The following is a 16,901-nucleotide window of genomic DNA, read 5'->3' on the forward strand; positions in this document are numbered from 1 at the left end:
TGGAAAGCTTCAGAATACCTTTCCCATATGCCACAGAGTACATAGGGCCTTATTTGCAACTACTTTCTTTGATGTGGATGTAACCCTTTGGGGGCAAAGTGTGCTCCTGAAATCACACACTGAGCGTCTAGGAGACTTGCCCTGGACTACAGCAGCAAAGGTGGCAGAAGCTCAGGATTCCATTTCCCAGATTGCACAGGGTCCAGGGCATAGATAGAGCTGGCTAGCAAACAGAATCAAGCATAAACAGGACTCAGAAACAAAGGGTTTTACTTTTGGCTTTGGTTGTGTTTGCAATGTATCATGGAGAGAAGCATCACAGCCAGGGAGGAAAGTCAGAAGACTGGGAAGAATCACAATCAGGCTACCAAGAGCCAGTTTCACTGCACACTGGAATCCAATCTTACCACGTGTGATGTGGGTAGTTTGTAAGAACACTCCTATTTATTTATTTTGCTATTTTGTTTTAAGCCAGCTACCAACTTCAGTGCTGCACTGAGCTTCAACTCACTACTTGCCAAGCTACTGGTAGCAGAGAGCACAAGGCAGTTTGTACAAGCTGCACATTTGGAAGGAGTAGAGTTTATATATTGTTGGCTTTGTCTTTTATTATCCTGATCCCTTTTTCCACTGTTCCCTACCTTGAATTCCCCATACCTAATTAAGTCCCAGTTACTGTTCTGTTACTCTGGAAATTGTGATAGCTATTTTATTTTTTGTGCTCTGACTGACACTTCTCTAATCGATTGCGTGCTAAATATTTTCCCAAAGGACAAGCACTCTGTGTTCACTGCACTAGAAGGGGTTTCCTTGGAAGGAGGCACCAGGCATCCTTACAGATGAACCCAGGACCCATAACCCTGTGGAGAAAAAGCTGCAGCCACACATCAAGATCGGGGTTACATGGATGAAATGATACGGTCATTTAATATGTCATGTTAATGTCTGTGTCACTTACTCAGTTAGCCATCCACTCCCTCATTCATTAAGGTAAGCATCAGAGAAACCAACCATTCAGAATCTCAAGCCGGAAGGCCCCCGTTCTTGGAAAAGATAGTGCTTTTCAAAGTCTGAAGTAGCAAGTAGAGTCAATCACGTAGAGCAGTGGTTCTCAAACAGGGGTTCAGGGCCCGCTGAGGGGCCATGAGCAGGTTTCAGGGGTGACTCCAAGCAGGGCCAGCATTAAACTTGCTGGAGCCCAGGGTAGAAAGCCGAAGCCTCACTGCACGGGGCTGAAACCCCACCACCCAAGAGCTGAAGCTGAAGACTGAGCAATATAGCTTTGCATGGGCCCTTGGCATGGGGCACCAGGCAATTGCCCAGCTTGCTACCCCCTAACACCGGCCCTGGCTTTTATATGCAGAAAACCAGTTGCGGTGGCACAGGTGGGCCATGGAGCTTTTATAGCATGTTGAGGGGGCCTCAGGAAGAAATAGGTTGAGAACCTCTGAGGTAGAGTCACAGAAAGAATGGCTATCGTCTAACATGGGTCAAGGAACTTTCTCAGAATAAGGAAAGCAGCATTATCCTGAACAGCTTCCCTCCTTCTGCTTCATTGTAGAACTTCTACCTACAACCTTCCCCTGCTCCCTTAGGTCAAGCAACCTTCTACAAATCTAAACATACAATAGAAATAGTCTCACGGAGTCCTTTTGTTTATGCTCCTATTACTTCCCCCCTCAGACATTTAAGCTTAATACAGAGAAGGAAATTCTATTCATAATGAGAAGATGCATTGATTGATTTCAGTCTGAATGGTACATTATAGTTTCATCAGTTCAGTTAGAGCTCCCTGAGCTCCTGCAGATGCACCAATTACAAATTCTGTGGCAGCTAGGCATGATTTTTAGGATAAATTAGGTTCCCTTCACTGCACGTTTAGCAGAGCACTAGTAACTTGAGAGGTAACTTCAGCATCTCTCCAGCTAGTGCCTCTAGAGCTAATACACGCTGCAATTGGGGAATTGAGGGACCCCATGTGTAGGGGCACCATGCCTAGCTACATCCACTCTCCCAACAACAGTCGGTCAGGAGGAGCTTGTAGGTGTTAGACTATGGGAATCCCTAGAGCATGTTCCATAAGCAGTCACAACCAGCTACAGCAGAAGGCAGCAATAGTAGGAGAGAACCTTCCAACCCTGACTGAACACAGAAGGGCTTCTTTGGACACCAGCCTGAGAAGCTTCCCCCTACCTTCTCCACAGCTGGAGCAGCTAAGAGAAGCCTACAGGGGTAGACTGTGGAAATCCCCAGACCTTCTAATTTGCTTCCCCAAGGCAGCCAGCAACAGCTGCAGCAGAGGAATCATGTCTCAATTACCCCCACCTTTGTAGTAGTAGGATGCCTAGCACTCTACTTTCCTTTGGCCCTCTCCGTTTGGAGAACAGCAGCAGCAAACAGGAATCTTCACAGCTCCTATTATTAGTCACTTAACTCTGACACTTGAACTCTGGACCCCCTTTTTCCTGCTCCTCTCTTACTTCCAGGCTCATTCAGCTGCCTATCCTCACTCTCCTGCCCATTGTGGTTCTCATCCTCCCTCCAGTCTCTTCTTTCCCCTTTCTACCTGCTTTTATTTTGCTATTCCCTTCCCCTCTTCACTTCAAGCCCAGTCAGTACTTCTCTATGTTACTTGTGTAACAACAAATAGTTAAACAAATAATTTTTAAAAGACAGAATTACCATGCTGTGTCTCTGCAATCACCCTGGGCACTTTGCTCACAGGTTACGGCCATTTCCGGCAGTAAATTCTTTGCTTTGTTTGTTTGTTGTCTATTTTATATTGTAAGGTAATTGAGTCTGAGATGGGGTCTCACCAGGTCTGTCCCGATGGGGCCACTATCCTGCTTCCAATAATAATAAATTGGCAAATACAGAATATGGTCTCACATCTATATGGAATTTGTACAGCCCGCCCAGAAATAATAGGGGTTCCAACCCTTTCACTTGGAAATTCAGGATGCAGGTGCCAGGAAGCCATGAGACTGGCTTAAATTCATGAGATTTCCTTTTATTTTTAAGTCCCTTTGGGTAGCAGGAATGTGTTTTCTGAACTCTCAGAGGGACTCTCCCCTCTGCACCTGTGTTTGTGTGAGAACCACTGTGTGGAACACAATCTGAAATGGACTGCAACTGCACCTGGAGGACTCGGGGGCTTTTACTTCTCAATAATGGAAAAGACCCTTCCCCTGTCCATACCCGCCACCCCGCCCCGTCCCTGGAGCTCTCAGCAGCAGTTTCATCGGGGCACTGCCTCGCCCTGGCCCTCCAGACGCCACTCTCTTCCCAACCCTCTCCCCTGCAGGACAGTCCTTTGCCCAGCTCCCTCTCCTGAGCCTTAATACCTGCTCAACCTGTTCCCTGCAAAGGGCTCAGTCCGCAGCGCGGCTCTCTCCCTCCCGGGACACCGCCCAGCTCTGCTTGCGCCTTTGCAAGGCAGAAGGGAGCGCGCAGCCCGCTGGCCCCAGCTCACCTCTGCGTCCCCACTGCCACCGTGCCGGAGAAAAAAGGAGCAGGCAGCGGGCGATAGACCAACCCGCCGCCCCGCGGCTCCCCCTGCCTGTGGTGGCCACGCATTCCAGCAGCCCCGAAAGAGCCAGTGAGCCCCGCACCGGCCTCTGTTGGGGGCAGCCGGAATTGCAGTCCAATGCTAGCCTCTGAGGCTGCCCGCAGACTCCAGCGTGGCATCAGCTACAGCTCAACCAGAAACCCTCAGCTATCATGTTAAAAAAAGAGAAAGGAGGGTGTAAAATCATAGGATTGTGAGAATTGGTGAAATAAAAGGATTGAGAAGTCTCTGGGATGGAAAGTCCTATATAAATAGCAATTCATCCCATAATACTGTAATCAGGGTTAGCTGAAGGAATAAGGCAAAACTACATTATTCAAACGCAGACTTTAATGCAGCCATTGTCCTAACAGTGGTCCAGAGCTACTGACAAGCCATGACAGCCATCAAAAGAGAAGTGTTCCCATAGCATGCCCCCAGTCTCTATCCACACCCTCCCCTAACCCTGCTAATGGGAGAGGGAAACCCCATTACAATACCTATTTCGCAAGAAAGGAAACTAAGGAAGAGAGGATCAATGTCTCAAAGACCACAGACAGTACCGGTTATTGCCTGGATTAGTCCCCAGGAATTTCTGGTTCCCAGTCCAGTAGTCAGTCCATGACTGGCTCATCTTAATACTTCTTTTTTAGAAAACTTACAATTGTTTAGTACATCCCACTCTGCAAAGGCAGTGGTGACAAAAATCAAGCTGGTTCATCTAATACAATCTATTTTCTGTGGCAGGTTGAGACTACAATTTTCCAGAGTCACTGTTTTCTGGGCTGTATCCATATGAAAGAAGGAATGTCAATTCCAAATTGTAATATAACTAATTTATTTATGAGAAAGAGATTTACAAATTTAAATTTCATCCCCCTAGATGTAGTGTAGTGTAGGGACCCACACCTGTGTGTTACACTCACTCTCAAAATATTGTTCCTCTTTCATTTTCCTGTTTACACTAAACCTTCGCTCCTTACTGCAAACCCAAGTTAAATAGTGTTCAATCTGCTAGTGTAACAACTTCATGAGATGGATGTTATTCGTTTTTTTTAACTATTTCCAGAGGTGTTATTTGACCAACAGAAATTACTATTGATATTTCAATAGGCCATATCATCTACCCTCTTTTGGGGTGCAAGCCAACTACCATTATACTCAAATGGGAATTTTCAAATGGGAATTTGTCCACCGACTCCAATAGGAATTGGATCTGGCCCTTGGATTCGTTTTGTCCATATACTAAATATGTAGATATTCCTAGCAGGAAGTTACACCCTTTCTATCCTGCTTCCGTACAGACGTATGTAATTCAGATAAAGTAGGTTTATATGAGTTGAAGAGAAAACTTACAACATGACAGTTTTTATTTTATGTATTTTGTTTTTTTGGAAAAGTCCTAAAATTATCTCAGTGGGTTCTACTACCAATAATACTAACAGTTACGGATTACAGTGAGAAGCAAAACCAGGCTGAAATTAAAAGATAATATGATGCATTTTCCTCTGATGCCATGCAAAATTGCTACATCAACATTAAGAGCATCTGACACAAAACCATTCCACTCCCGCCCTTCACAGGAAAGTAAATAAAGTGCTTTATGAAACTGCCTTCTTTTCAAGCTTAAATACTGTACTGCTTAAAAATAATTTTAAGGAACAAACAGCTAGATAGAGCTATTTCGAAAGCACCATATTAGTTACGTGACTTTAGGAAATATTTGCAGGTATTGTAAAATGCATACTTCAGCCTTTGTGAGTTATCCAATTTAAAGTGTACTCTTGTCAACTACATTTTTAGCCTGAAACCACACACTACTTACTGTATTTCCAGCCCGTAGTAAATCAAGAAACATTTGTACTAATTTCAGTTATCATCACACTGAGAATGCTGTACCTCTGAGGAGTAGTTTATCCCCATTAGCAATGCCTTCTGATACTTGTAATTTGATTTCAGCTAACTGGATACATACAGTCCCTATCACAACATTCAAAGATCCCTGATGTGATACAGTGTGGGATAATGGAAAAAAAAGACACTAGGTTATTTTAAATGAAAGAAGCATGATCTGATTCCATTTTTTATAGAATAAATTATTTTCTAGACCTTCATTTTCCTATTTTTAGATTTAGGATGTACATAGTCCCAATAAGAAAACATTAGAATTATGTGGATTAGAAGAAAATATGGGTAAAATGTAAAGGACAGCTGAAATAAAGACTACATCCATGATTCATGAATTTTTATTTATTAAGACCCTGTGATGGGGAGTTCACCCCACCCAAGGCAGAGCCAGTAAATTAGGATCATAAAGAAGATAGGATGCACTTGGGGGGAAAACAGGGCTTGAATGACTGATTGAAGATGAAGCCCAGCTGGGGAGGAACAAGAGGGGCTGTATAAAGCCAGGAAGTTAGCAGCAGAAAGGGGTTGTGGGGGAAATAGTTTGCAGTCACCTCTAATGAGACAGGAAGTGTGTTTAGAGCTGAAATGCTAGGTAGCCTGCAGTTATTGTGTGGGAGAAGGGAATTTGGGCTAGTAAAACCCAGGGGGAAGCTAGGCGGTAGAGCTAAGAAGTAGGAAGAAGCCCAGGGAACCAGTAGCAAGGGGTAGGACTGTGTAGACTTTGGCTGCTTGTTGTTGGGTCCCTGGGCTAGAACCCAGTGTAGAGGGTAGACCTGGGTTCCACTGCTAGCCACTGAGAAGTAGCATATCGGCATTGGAGATCTCAGCTGGCTGGAGAGATTTTGTTACCCTGGAAAGGGATGATTATAGTGACCAGGCTGGAGGCTTGAATCATAAAGCAGCACTCTGAGTCCTGGTGTGAGGAAGGAGGCGTTGGATGTGTGCAGAGCTAATCCCTAGATGCGGCTAGAAGCAGGTGCCCGTGCTGTGAATGAATGCTGTGCCAGACCCATATGTGGGTCTCTTTTCTGCAAGTGAACAAGAATGACAGCTGTAAAACAGCCACTATTGCACACCTTATCCTCTCCGAGTCCTAATCATGACGGATGGGGGCACTATCCACTTCCTTCACTCGCTGGTGGCCAGGGATTGGTAGCAGCACAATCTGCGCCTTGTTACAGACTGGAGCAGTTGCAGTTCCTATGTTTAATTCTCTCCCATCTAGGAGGACATTCAGCCTGCCTGACTTCTCTGTCAGCAGAATGCCTCATGACATTACTGCTGGCACAAAGCCCCCTGCACTTCCCAATGCATCAGAGGCCTCAAAAGCCACAATTTAATCCAGTGAGATTCTAATGGTTCTGCCAACAGGCAGCCTTTATCTTGCAATTACCTCTTCAAAAGATGTAATAAATCACCTGTTGGATATACAGCCAGCTAGCTTATGCCATGATTTCCAGAGCACCCACAGCCGTACTGTCCTGAAGTGGAGCTGCTGGTGCGCAATACTTAAAATTATGCCCCTCATGTAGTTATATTTTTCATTTTTTCAAAGTTATCTATGGTAGTGTTGGAGAGAAGAGATGGGGGATGGACAGGGCTGGGGCATATGTAAGGGAGGCTGAATGACTCATGTATACTAGAAAAGCTCAGAGGTTTAACAAAACCTGACATGAGATTTGCCAGATGGTTCCGTGCCGGATTGTAAAACTTTAAACTAATCTTCATTTAAGAGTTTTAAGGGTTGTATCCCTCTTATAAAGCCTCTTGCTCTTTTGCTAGGTTGATTCTGGTAAATTATAGATCAGACTTTAGAGAACTGCTTCTATGAACAGAGGCTTCTTAAATCTCAGCTAAACTGAGCAAGAAGATTACATGTTATTATGATGTAGCACAGCAGGATTTTTCCACAGCAAACATAATGATGTAGAGAAGGATAAAACTATCATTCTGTGCAAGGAGGTCATCCATAGAAGAACAATGCCTTTTACACAGCTCTAGTAAATCCCTTCATGGTAAATGTTCATGTGGCAAATTCTTTTTTCTTAATGGTTCCATAAAGAGACCCTATCATAAGCAGAAACCAAATCTATATTTCAAGACCCAATGATCAAACATCTCATCAGGAGAGATGAGATCATTTGGGAAAAATGATACCAAACATAACGAGAAAAAATGTCTCTCTTTCATGGGCAATTTTAGCTTAATTGCTTCCTACTGGTTTTATGTCAGGAGCAGGATTTTTTCTGAGTCCCAAGTGAAATGTCAAATGCTGCATGTGGTATTTAAAATTAAAATGCTCGCTAATCTTAAAAGTGCACATGTGTACTTTTAACTATAAATCATTTATTTATTTATTTATTTATTTTTAGAAAGCAGCAAAGCCCCATTGAAGTCACCAGACAAGGCTAAAAGCCTTTATGACTGCTGTTGATGTTTGAATCCTGGTACTGGAATTCAGAGAAGGCACCACGCTGCTGTACCTAACGTACAGTGTGGCTATAAGTGTCAGACACTAACTGGCTGCTTTTCCAACTTTTCACAGGGACAAGTGGAAAATAACCTCCATTTGGTAAATTCCAAAGGCAGCAAATTCCAATATTTTGTTATATGTTTATTTTAACATCAAATAAATTCCTAAGAACCTACTGGACAGCTGATACAAGTACTTAAACCTGTGCAGTCTTGAGTCTGCAGCCTATTAGATTAACCCTGAATTACAGATTTTCAATATGTGATCCTAACTTTGAAATTACTGTACTAGTTTTTCTATGTCAAAAGGCTTTTCTCCCCTATTTCCTTAATTGTAACACTATTTGTTGCAAATAAAAGCTTTTGATTTCAAGGCAGTCAGGTGTTCTATTAAACAAGTCACAGTCCTGGGCATTGCAAAATGTCCTAAATAAGAGTTGTACATATTTGTCCCACAACTTGCACAAGTTGGAGAGTGTCACAATTTTGGAATAACTAAGCAAATGTCTTATCTATAATGGTCTGACATTCCAGATTTTGTTCTCTTCTTCTGTTTTACTCATTTGCTATGCTGTCTTGAGTAGCCAACAGACACTGTTTCATCTTGTCTTATCCTGTGCACAGTTGCTAATATACTTTAAGCGCAGGTGTCAAAAGATACCAATGGCTTCTTAATCACAACTTTGGTAGACTTTCTGAGTATATTAAATAATACAAACCCTAAATTTCGGTTAATTAGGTCTGAACAAAGAGAACCAAAGAAACTTCTTAAGGGTACAATTTTGATCATAAATACAGCACTTCTCTTGTTTGTGCATGTAAATTTCTCAGTGACAATAGCTGTTATTCCCACTGCATGGACTCTAACTTGAAAGTATTTATGTATGTAAACACTTCATTGTGACATTATGTGCAAAGGTATTATTACCATAAGAAAAAAATATAAGTAACTATTTTTTTTTAAGCTTGTGCTCGAATGAACTTGTAAGGAATGAAAATGTACATAAATCCACCTCACAATTCAGACAAAGTGTCATTTTAAATAATAGAGTAAAGGGTAGCAAAACTGCATACTTTTAAATTCCTTGAATATTCTCCCTGGTTTTACTCCTTGTGTTATATCTGCCATTTCTTGTTGATCTCTTCATAAGCGTACATCTTTGTTCCAAAGGGCATCCAGGATGCAGGCACTGCTGCCTCTAACTATCTTTTTTTAAACATCCAAATGAGTGACTAGAAAAGAGGTGATATTTTCATGAGTGCTGGTCTCCCTTCTCTACAGAATGACTGAATTATGTTTTACAGATATGTAGTTTCTTGTGGTCTAACAATTGGAATTTCAAGCCTCTGTGTGTGTCCCTCTCTCTCTCGTAAGCACAAAATCTGGATTGGGAAAAGGTGGTAAGTGTTAAAACTGCCTGCATTTTTCTTAAATACAGGTGAACTATAAATACATTAGTGGAGTCAGCTGGAACTAGTCAGGAGCACACCAGCATACAGAGATCTGGATTGGAATCCATAATACCAATTATTTCAGGGAGAGAATGGCTGCCATGAGTCTATCATTCAATCTTTGGAACATGGCAAAACTAAATAAAATGGGCCACTATAAATTAGATCTTTCCAGAAAATTGGTAAATTTGCTTATTCATCAAGAACAGCAAAACTAAACTGCAATTCTTCTGCCATTAAGGGGGACAAACACTGCCTGTGAAGTTAGGTAGGTCTTGATGGACCAACAACTTTGATATCCTTCCATTATGAATGTCATTCTATTTATATGGATTTTTAAAGTAATTAGGTAAAATCTAAGGCTAAGTTGGAGATCTTCCATCTTCAAGGCATCAAGTTGTCTGGATGCACAAAAAGGAGTGTGCTGCACCCTGCAACAAATTGTATGTCTGTGGCTCCATTCTGGTTTTGTGAAAGCCATGATGAATTTCAGTCTTCATTGTGTAACCCTGCTCCTGACTTACAGTAGTCTGAAACAACCATGGTGGATTGTAATATCACTCTTGTGCTTGGGGCCTGGTGCCTAGGCCCTGACCGTAAGAATGACAGAGGCATCAAGGACTATCAACTTTGACCAACTCTCTGCACAGGAACAGTGGGATTCCTGTTGGTTGGATGTGGGCCTGAGCTGGGGTTACAGCCTGGAATTTCCCCAGCATGAGGCTCATGGAGAAGATGATGTGAGAGTGCTTGTTTTTACCTCTACTTCAGGGTAGCAAAAGTGTGCGAGTTACCCCAAGGTAAGAACACAGTAAAGACCAGGCACTTAAGTTTTACAATGAGGTAATCTCTCCAAGGTCAGTCTCAGGCAGGGGTATATAACTGATCTTGGCAAGTTTACCTCATAGTAAAACTAAAGTGCCTGGTCTTTACTGTGTTCTTACCTTGGGGTAACTCTAGTAAAACTAAGTGCATCTCTGACAGTGAGATTTTATCTGTATTCAGTTTTTTTACTGTATTAGGCTTAGACTTGCATGTTTTATTTTATTTTGCTTGGTGATTCACTTTGTTCTGTCTGTTATTACTTGGAACCACTTAAATTCTACTTTTTGTATTTAATAAAATAACTTTTTATTTATTAACCCAGAGTATGTATTAATACCTGGGAGGGGGCAAACAGTTGTGCACTGATATCTCTCTATCAGTTTTATAGAGGGCGAACAATTTGAGTGGATTTATTTGGGGTTTGGACCCCATTGGGAGTTGGCTATCTGAGTGTTGGAGACAGGAACACTTCTTAAGCTGTTTTCAGTTAAGCCTGCAGCGTTTGCGGGACATGGTTCAGACCTGGGTCTGAATTTGTAGCAGGCTAGCATGTCTGGCACAACCAGGCAGGGTTCTGAAGTCCCAAGCTGCCAGGGAAAATGGGCTCAGAGGTAGTCTCAACACATCAGTTGGCAGTTCCCAAGGGGGTTTCTGTGATCCAATCCGTCACACAGTGATTCAAACAGAGCCATGTAAATTTTAAGTGAGAATACTGATTACTGGCATCACGCTGTTGTTACTAGTGTGATGGGTGTGCCTGGTTTTTGGACCAGAACAATTTCATCCTGGGTGGGATGCTTGAAACAGCTATTCGGAAATCCCCTTGTGGTGCATTGCCACCCTTACTCCTCCACTGCTGCTGGTGGCTGGAGAACAGTGGCAGCTGGCCAGGTGCCCAGCTCTGAAGGCAGGGCCATTGCCAGCAGCAGTGCAGAAGTAAGGGTGGCATGGAATGTACAACTGTATGAACACATCTAAGAAATTTGCTCTTTATGCCTTGACCAACCCACAAAAAATGTGTGGTTTCTTGATTGATGTATGTCTAGAGGAATCCGCTTTGGTAGTTATTCATTGCTGTGGGTAAAACGTATACAGTACGTTTTTTTTTCCCCCTAAAGTTTCTCATTCCCTCCCACTTTGAGAACCTCTGTCTTAGAGGACTTGGACCAAAAGCAGGTGAGTTCAAACTGAGGAGGAAGGCGTTCAGGAGTTGGGTGTTTTCCGTAAATCTGTAGCTCATGTGCTGTTTAAGAGTAAAGTGTGTTTGTCTAAGCCTGCATCTCATTCTTTTACTGCCACATGGTCCCTGAAGGGTATAAGAGAAAAATCAGAGCTCACACAGCCAGGTGGACTCTGGGGCAAACATATAGCTGGGATGCTTGGGAGGACTGAGGCATTGGCTCCAGGGTCTAGGCAGCTGAACTGTGAGGTTCCACTGCCAAGAGGAATATCAAATATGGGGTCTGCACTTGGGGAGTGTGCCTGAGTAAACCCAAAGCTAGGGACCATTATTACTCAGTACCCAGAGAGCTTAACAGTATGTGGGAGTCGGTGGTTACATCCTATCATAAGACAAGTGTCCATTCAGACAGCAAGAAGGGACCATATTATGACATGCCCCATAAATGGGTGTAAAAATACTCTGCCACTGGTGCAGAAGGAGGCCCAGGAGGAATTGTGTTTCAGAGGGGTTTCTGAAAGGCAAAATGTCTTGCAGTGCCTCCTCACCCTTCATTGCCAGGTGTGCATTTTTAGCATCCCTTATTTGGGGCTGTGTTTAATCACATTATCTTGCCTGGTGTTTGGGAATTAGTATATTTGTAGTTGGCACCATAGAGCAGCCAAAAATTATGTATGTTGGTTGTAAAACTATTTGTCTTATTAACGAGAACCAGCTTGCTGATTTGAGAATGCCTGCAGCACTCATTAGTTAAATGGTGAAATAAACAAGTCAGCTGCTCCTCAGGTGGTATCAGCAAGCTACAGTGAGCTAAGGTAGGCAGGCCCCCCACCAAGTGAAAAATCCCTCAAGGTATACAGAAGTGTGTTTGGAAGTTTTATTTTCTCTTATCGAGGGCCTAATTTAGACAATGCATGAAGCGTGTATCAGAACCCGTTGTGCCACATTTACACAGAAAGCAAACAGATGACTGTGTATTGTAAACAAAAGGCAAATAGGGTAAAGCATTTAGGAATTGAGAAGGCTGAGTCCCTGCTACTCATAAATGGAATAGGTATATTGTTACTATTGGGCTCAAAAGGGTCCCGTGGGCTCTATCAACAGAACTTGTGAAAATATAACTGAAGAATTTTTTTGTAATAACTTGGTGAGATTAACCTTATTTACAGATATACTCACATGATTCTCCAATCAAATGTCATACTTAACAGAAACCCCATGTGGCCAGAATAGTCTGAAATCTGAATAACTCAGATGTCTATCACACTAGAATCCTATAAGTTTTTGTATATGGTTACGTTAGCCAAGAGAATGGCAGCAGTGAGGCAAATATCACTCTTCGTTTGTCTCTCTCTCGCTAACAGTTTTCCTTCCCCTTGAGACGCAACTCACCCAACACTTAAAATAGTTGAATGTAAACATTCTGTCTAGCCCTTCCATTGGGAAAAACCCTCATCTGGTCCATAAATTCACACCACATTCAGCCTATTAATTACAGAAATTCAATACTCTTTGCCATGCCAGGTCAAACCCTATAATTGTCCCTTTTGTTACAATAGCTTCAGAGAGCAATGGCCTTATAACTGCAGAATCAGAAAATGTAAATATTTTCTATTTGCTTCTACCACTACTTAGGCCTTTTTGCATTTTCAAAAGCAACTTTTTTTTTTTTTTGAGTCTCCAAGTGAGACTCTCTGAAGGGATCTGATTTGGAAAAAGGGATGAGCACCATTGTTGGAAATCAGGTTCCTTTTAAGGTGTCTCCAAAATTAAGGCAGCCAAAATCACTAGTCACTTTTGAAAATCTTGACCCGTATCTGTTCTTTTTTCTAACATTAGCACTATTTCTTAACAGACATTTATGTACCATTGCGAGCACGGGTGTATTGTGATTTATTCGGTTACAAACAAGGATGTGCTGCTTGGAGATATATAATGTTGACTTTATTTTAATAAGGGAATACCGTATCTTAGGCTGAGAATTAATTATTAGTGAGTTAACAAAACAAATGTAAAACTGTTGTGAAAGGTAAATATGGTTTTTATTTAAAAAAAGCTTTTTGGTTACTTCTCTCTTCTGTCATTTCCCCTTCCCACTCTTACTGCTGAATGTTAGTAAGTAGGTATTGTATAAGTCTTGAGGACATCAAAAGGGCAATGCGCTGCAGGACTTATGGCTTGAGACATATCAGTCTTTGAACATCTTCCACCACTGGTATTGAACTTCAGAGCATAGGTTTTGTTAAGGTTTTGTTTTTTTAAAAGTTATTTTAATGCTTGTCTCCCTTTTTAAAAAACTGTATTTCTCCTGCCACTTTCCATTGAACATACTGTATTTTCTGTTGCTCATGATCTATCCACATTACTGTTGTTTTTACCTTCAGAAAGAGAATAGAAACTAGTCTCCAGTCTACTCTTATTTACAATCAAATCCTTCACCAATATGATATGCAATAATTTAAAAATAACAGATACACAGAGGTCATGGAGAAGATCAAATATATTCAGGCAGATGACTTTCTGATAATCATCACCAAACTAAACATCTCAGTGTCCTTTTGTCTTTAACATACTTCTGTAGCCAACAGAATTTATCCTCACAACAACCTGAGGGGTTAGTGGGAGACATACTATTATCTCCATTTACAAGAAGAGGAACTGAGGCACAGAGAGATTAAAAACCTTGCCTATGGTCGTAAAGGAATTCTGGGTACTCTCCCATAAATATCCTGATTTCTCCTCCTCTATCACAAGAAACATTTTATCTTCTTGTTTGGGCATGGACAGTTTTTGTTTGTGTTTAGAAAGTACCTCCCATTGTCACGCTCTGTACCTTGTGGGAACACCCAGCACCCCCCATGTTCATCTTTGTAAAATGATTGTGTGGTATCCAGTGCAAAGTTTGTCATGTTGGGTGTCTTCCGAAGGCTCATGATGCACTGAGCATTGTTGTTATGGTGATTTTACAGAAATTGTTATAGTAATGTTATAGGTTATAATTTCATGTATATAGCTATGAGGCTGAAAATGTGCCTTTATGGCGTGTTATGCTTTGACTTATAATCACTTAAAATTTATCCTTGTAGTTAATAAATCTGTTGGTTTGTTCCACCTGAAGCAGTGCATTTGGTTTGAAGCATGTCAGAGACTCCTCTTGGGACAACAAGCCTGGTACATATCAATTTCTTTGTTAAACTGACAAACTCACATAAGCTTGCAGTGTACAGCGGGCATAATTGGACACTGCGAGATGGAGGTTCCTAGGGTTGTGTCTGGGACCAGAGATATTGGCTACTGTCATTCAGTTGCACAATCCAAGGAGCAGCTTACATGGCAGAGGCTGTGCATGAACAGCCCAGGAGTGGGGGTTCTCACAGCAGAGCAAGGTAAGGCTGGCTCCCAGAGGATTGGCGTGACCTAGCAGATCACCTGTCCAGATAACACCAGAGGGGAACGTCAGACCCGTATTTTGGGTACTACCACAATCTAAATAATACATTATAGTGATACTCTGATAAAAATGTGAAGCTAGTTTTTAAAGTCATAAAGAAGATGACATTTTGGAGGACATCTTTCAAAACACACACGCATTTTCTAGAACTACTCAGAAATTCAAACATTTTGGGCACATGCACATAAAATATAATTGCCCCAAAAAAGCATACACTTTGATAAAACACATCTTATGTCATGTCCTAGGATATCCTCTTTCTAGAAGATGTTTCTGCGTTATTCAAATTTATTCACCATATGTTTTGCAAATAATTCTTGTTTTATATCACTTTTGTGAACAGTTTGTTCCAAGTATGCAACATCTGAAATTTAAGCAGAGTGATATGTGACCTCAGTCACATGCTATGTTTTTCCTTAAGCTCTTAAAATGTTAGAATGTCTGTTGTCAGTGCTAACCAAGAGTGAGGTCAATATTCACTTTCCACCAACATTTGCCACTATTTACTTAGATTTGCTGTTTCCACAAACCTCCTGCTCATAAAAATCACTTGCAAACATGTCTGCAGAAACCAAACACAAAAGGCTTGAGAGGGGAGACTGTCAAAGTGAACATTTCAAAATTCAAAGGAATATTAATGAACAATGTTTTGTAATAGTCACTCAGTTCTAAAATTATTGAAAATATGATCAAAGAATGGTATAAAGTATCACACTATGGCAAAAAAGAGAAACACTACAATTACAATGTGACTAAAAATATATATATTTTTTCAACAAACCACGGGCATTAACCAATGAACTACTTGCAACACATGAGAAATTATGACAAAACTACTAAGCTTTGGGTTATCAGTTTGAAGTATAGATCTTGAAGTATAGAGTTATGTAAAAGATTATTGCTCTAATCACTGTATTTATGCTACTACTCTTAAACACTTTATATATCACTTAATTTCAATAAGATTTTTAAATTTGTAATATACTGCAAATGTAAAATACACAGGTAGAGAAAGTTCTATAGAAATTGCTCTTTAAAAAAACTATAGGCAATACAGGGAACATAGCAAGAATTTAATAGACATTTAATAGAACTTGCAATTTTTTTTCTACCCAGCCTGCATGTGGAGCTAGAAGAAAGTGTTCCTGCAAGTATTGACACTACCATTTTCAGGCAGTTAACTGTGAGACTGAGGACATAAAGAACACTTCAGACTAACTGTCTTATTGTTTTACTTCAGTGGATAAACATATCCATCATCATGGATTACTTAGACCTTAGACTACAGACCTGCAACAAAGGTAAGGGGAAAAATATGAAGGAAAACTAAAAAAGGAGCCATGCTTTGATACAGGAAGCGTTCCTACAAATGTTACAGAAAATGACAAATTGGCTATGAGGAAGGATACCTTTACCTTCTTCCTGCTGTTATATTCCAAAATAGAGGCATGAAGAGTTTTTAAAAGTAGCCATTTGAAATAAAAATCATTGGAGCCTTACTCAAATTAAAGTCCAGAAAGTTGAGGATTTTTAAAAGCTTATTAACACAAGAAATATGCAAATAAATGTTTGGGATACGACATGCATAAAATGATTGACAGAAATTAAGAAAATTGTCATCAGTGGATTTCTAAACTATCTGTGCTTAAATGCTACTTATATTGCACTAAACACATTTACAGTAAAATAATAAGTTGCAGTGGGATCACCCATACCAGTCATGTTCACACAGCTTGTTATGGAGTATGTTACTCTCTTCGTATAAAACAGACCCGAAATTATATTTACTAAAAAGATGCAGATAATATTCTATGCCTCATGTAAGTCTTGCCTGATTCGCTATGAATATATATTTTATCAAAAGCTATTACAGGACTGTTCTATAGAAACCAAATCCTGTGGAGTGCTGAGTGTCTCTCCCTTGGAAGAGAAACACAGCACCCTTAGATTGAGGGGTGGGGAAATATGTTGATAATATCGAAACATAAGATCTGATCTTATTGCCGTAGACTGCAATGGTTTGTAGAAAAGAAAGTAACCCGGCTCAAGGGTCTTTATATTTGTCT

The 16,901-nt window shown here is 41.0% G+C and overlaps 1 protein-coding gene and 1 long non-coding RNA gene across 3 annotated transcripts in view; one reads left to right on the forward strand and one right to left on the reverse strand.

Moving 5' to 3' along the window:
• Positions 1 to 16,901, reverse strand: part of PCDH11X (protocadherin 11 X-linked) — a 985,888-nt gene that overhangs the window by 511,776 nt on the left and 457,211 nt on the right. The window lies entirely within an intron of this gene.
• Positions 5,980 to 8,300, forward strand: LOC122461617. Its single transcript, XR_006283628.1, has 2 exons — positions 5,980 to 6,431; positions 7,828 to 8,300. It is a non-coding gene; the product is annotated as an uncharacterized LOC122461617 (long non-coding RNA).

The sequence above is a fragment of the Chelonia mydas genome, chromosome 9 (genome assembly GCF_015237465.2).
Source record: "Chelonia mydas isolate rCheMyd1 chromosome 9, rCheMyd1.pri.v2, whole genome shotgun sequence".
In the NCBI taxonomy this organism is placed as follows: Eukaryota; Metazoa; Chordata; order Testudines; family Cheloniidae; genus Chelonia; species Chelonia mydas.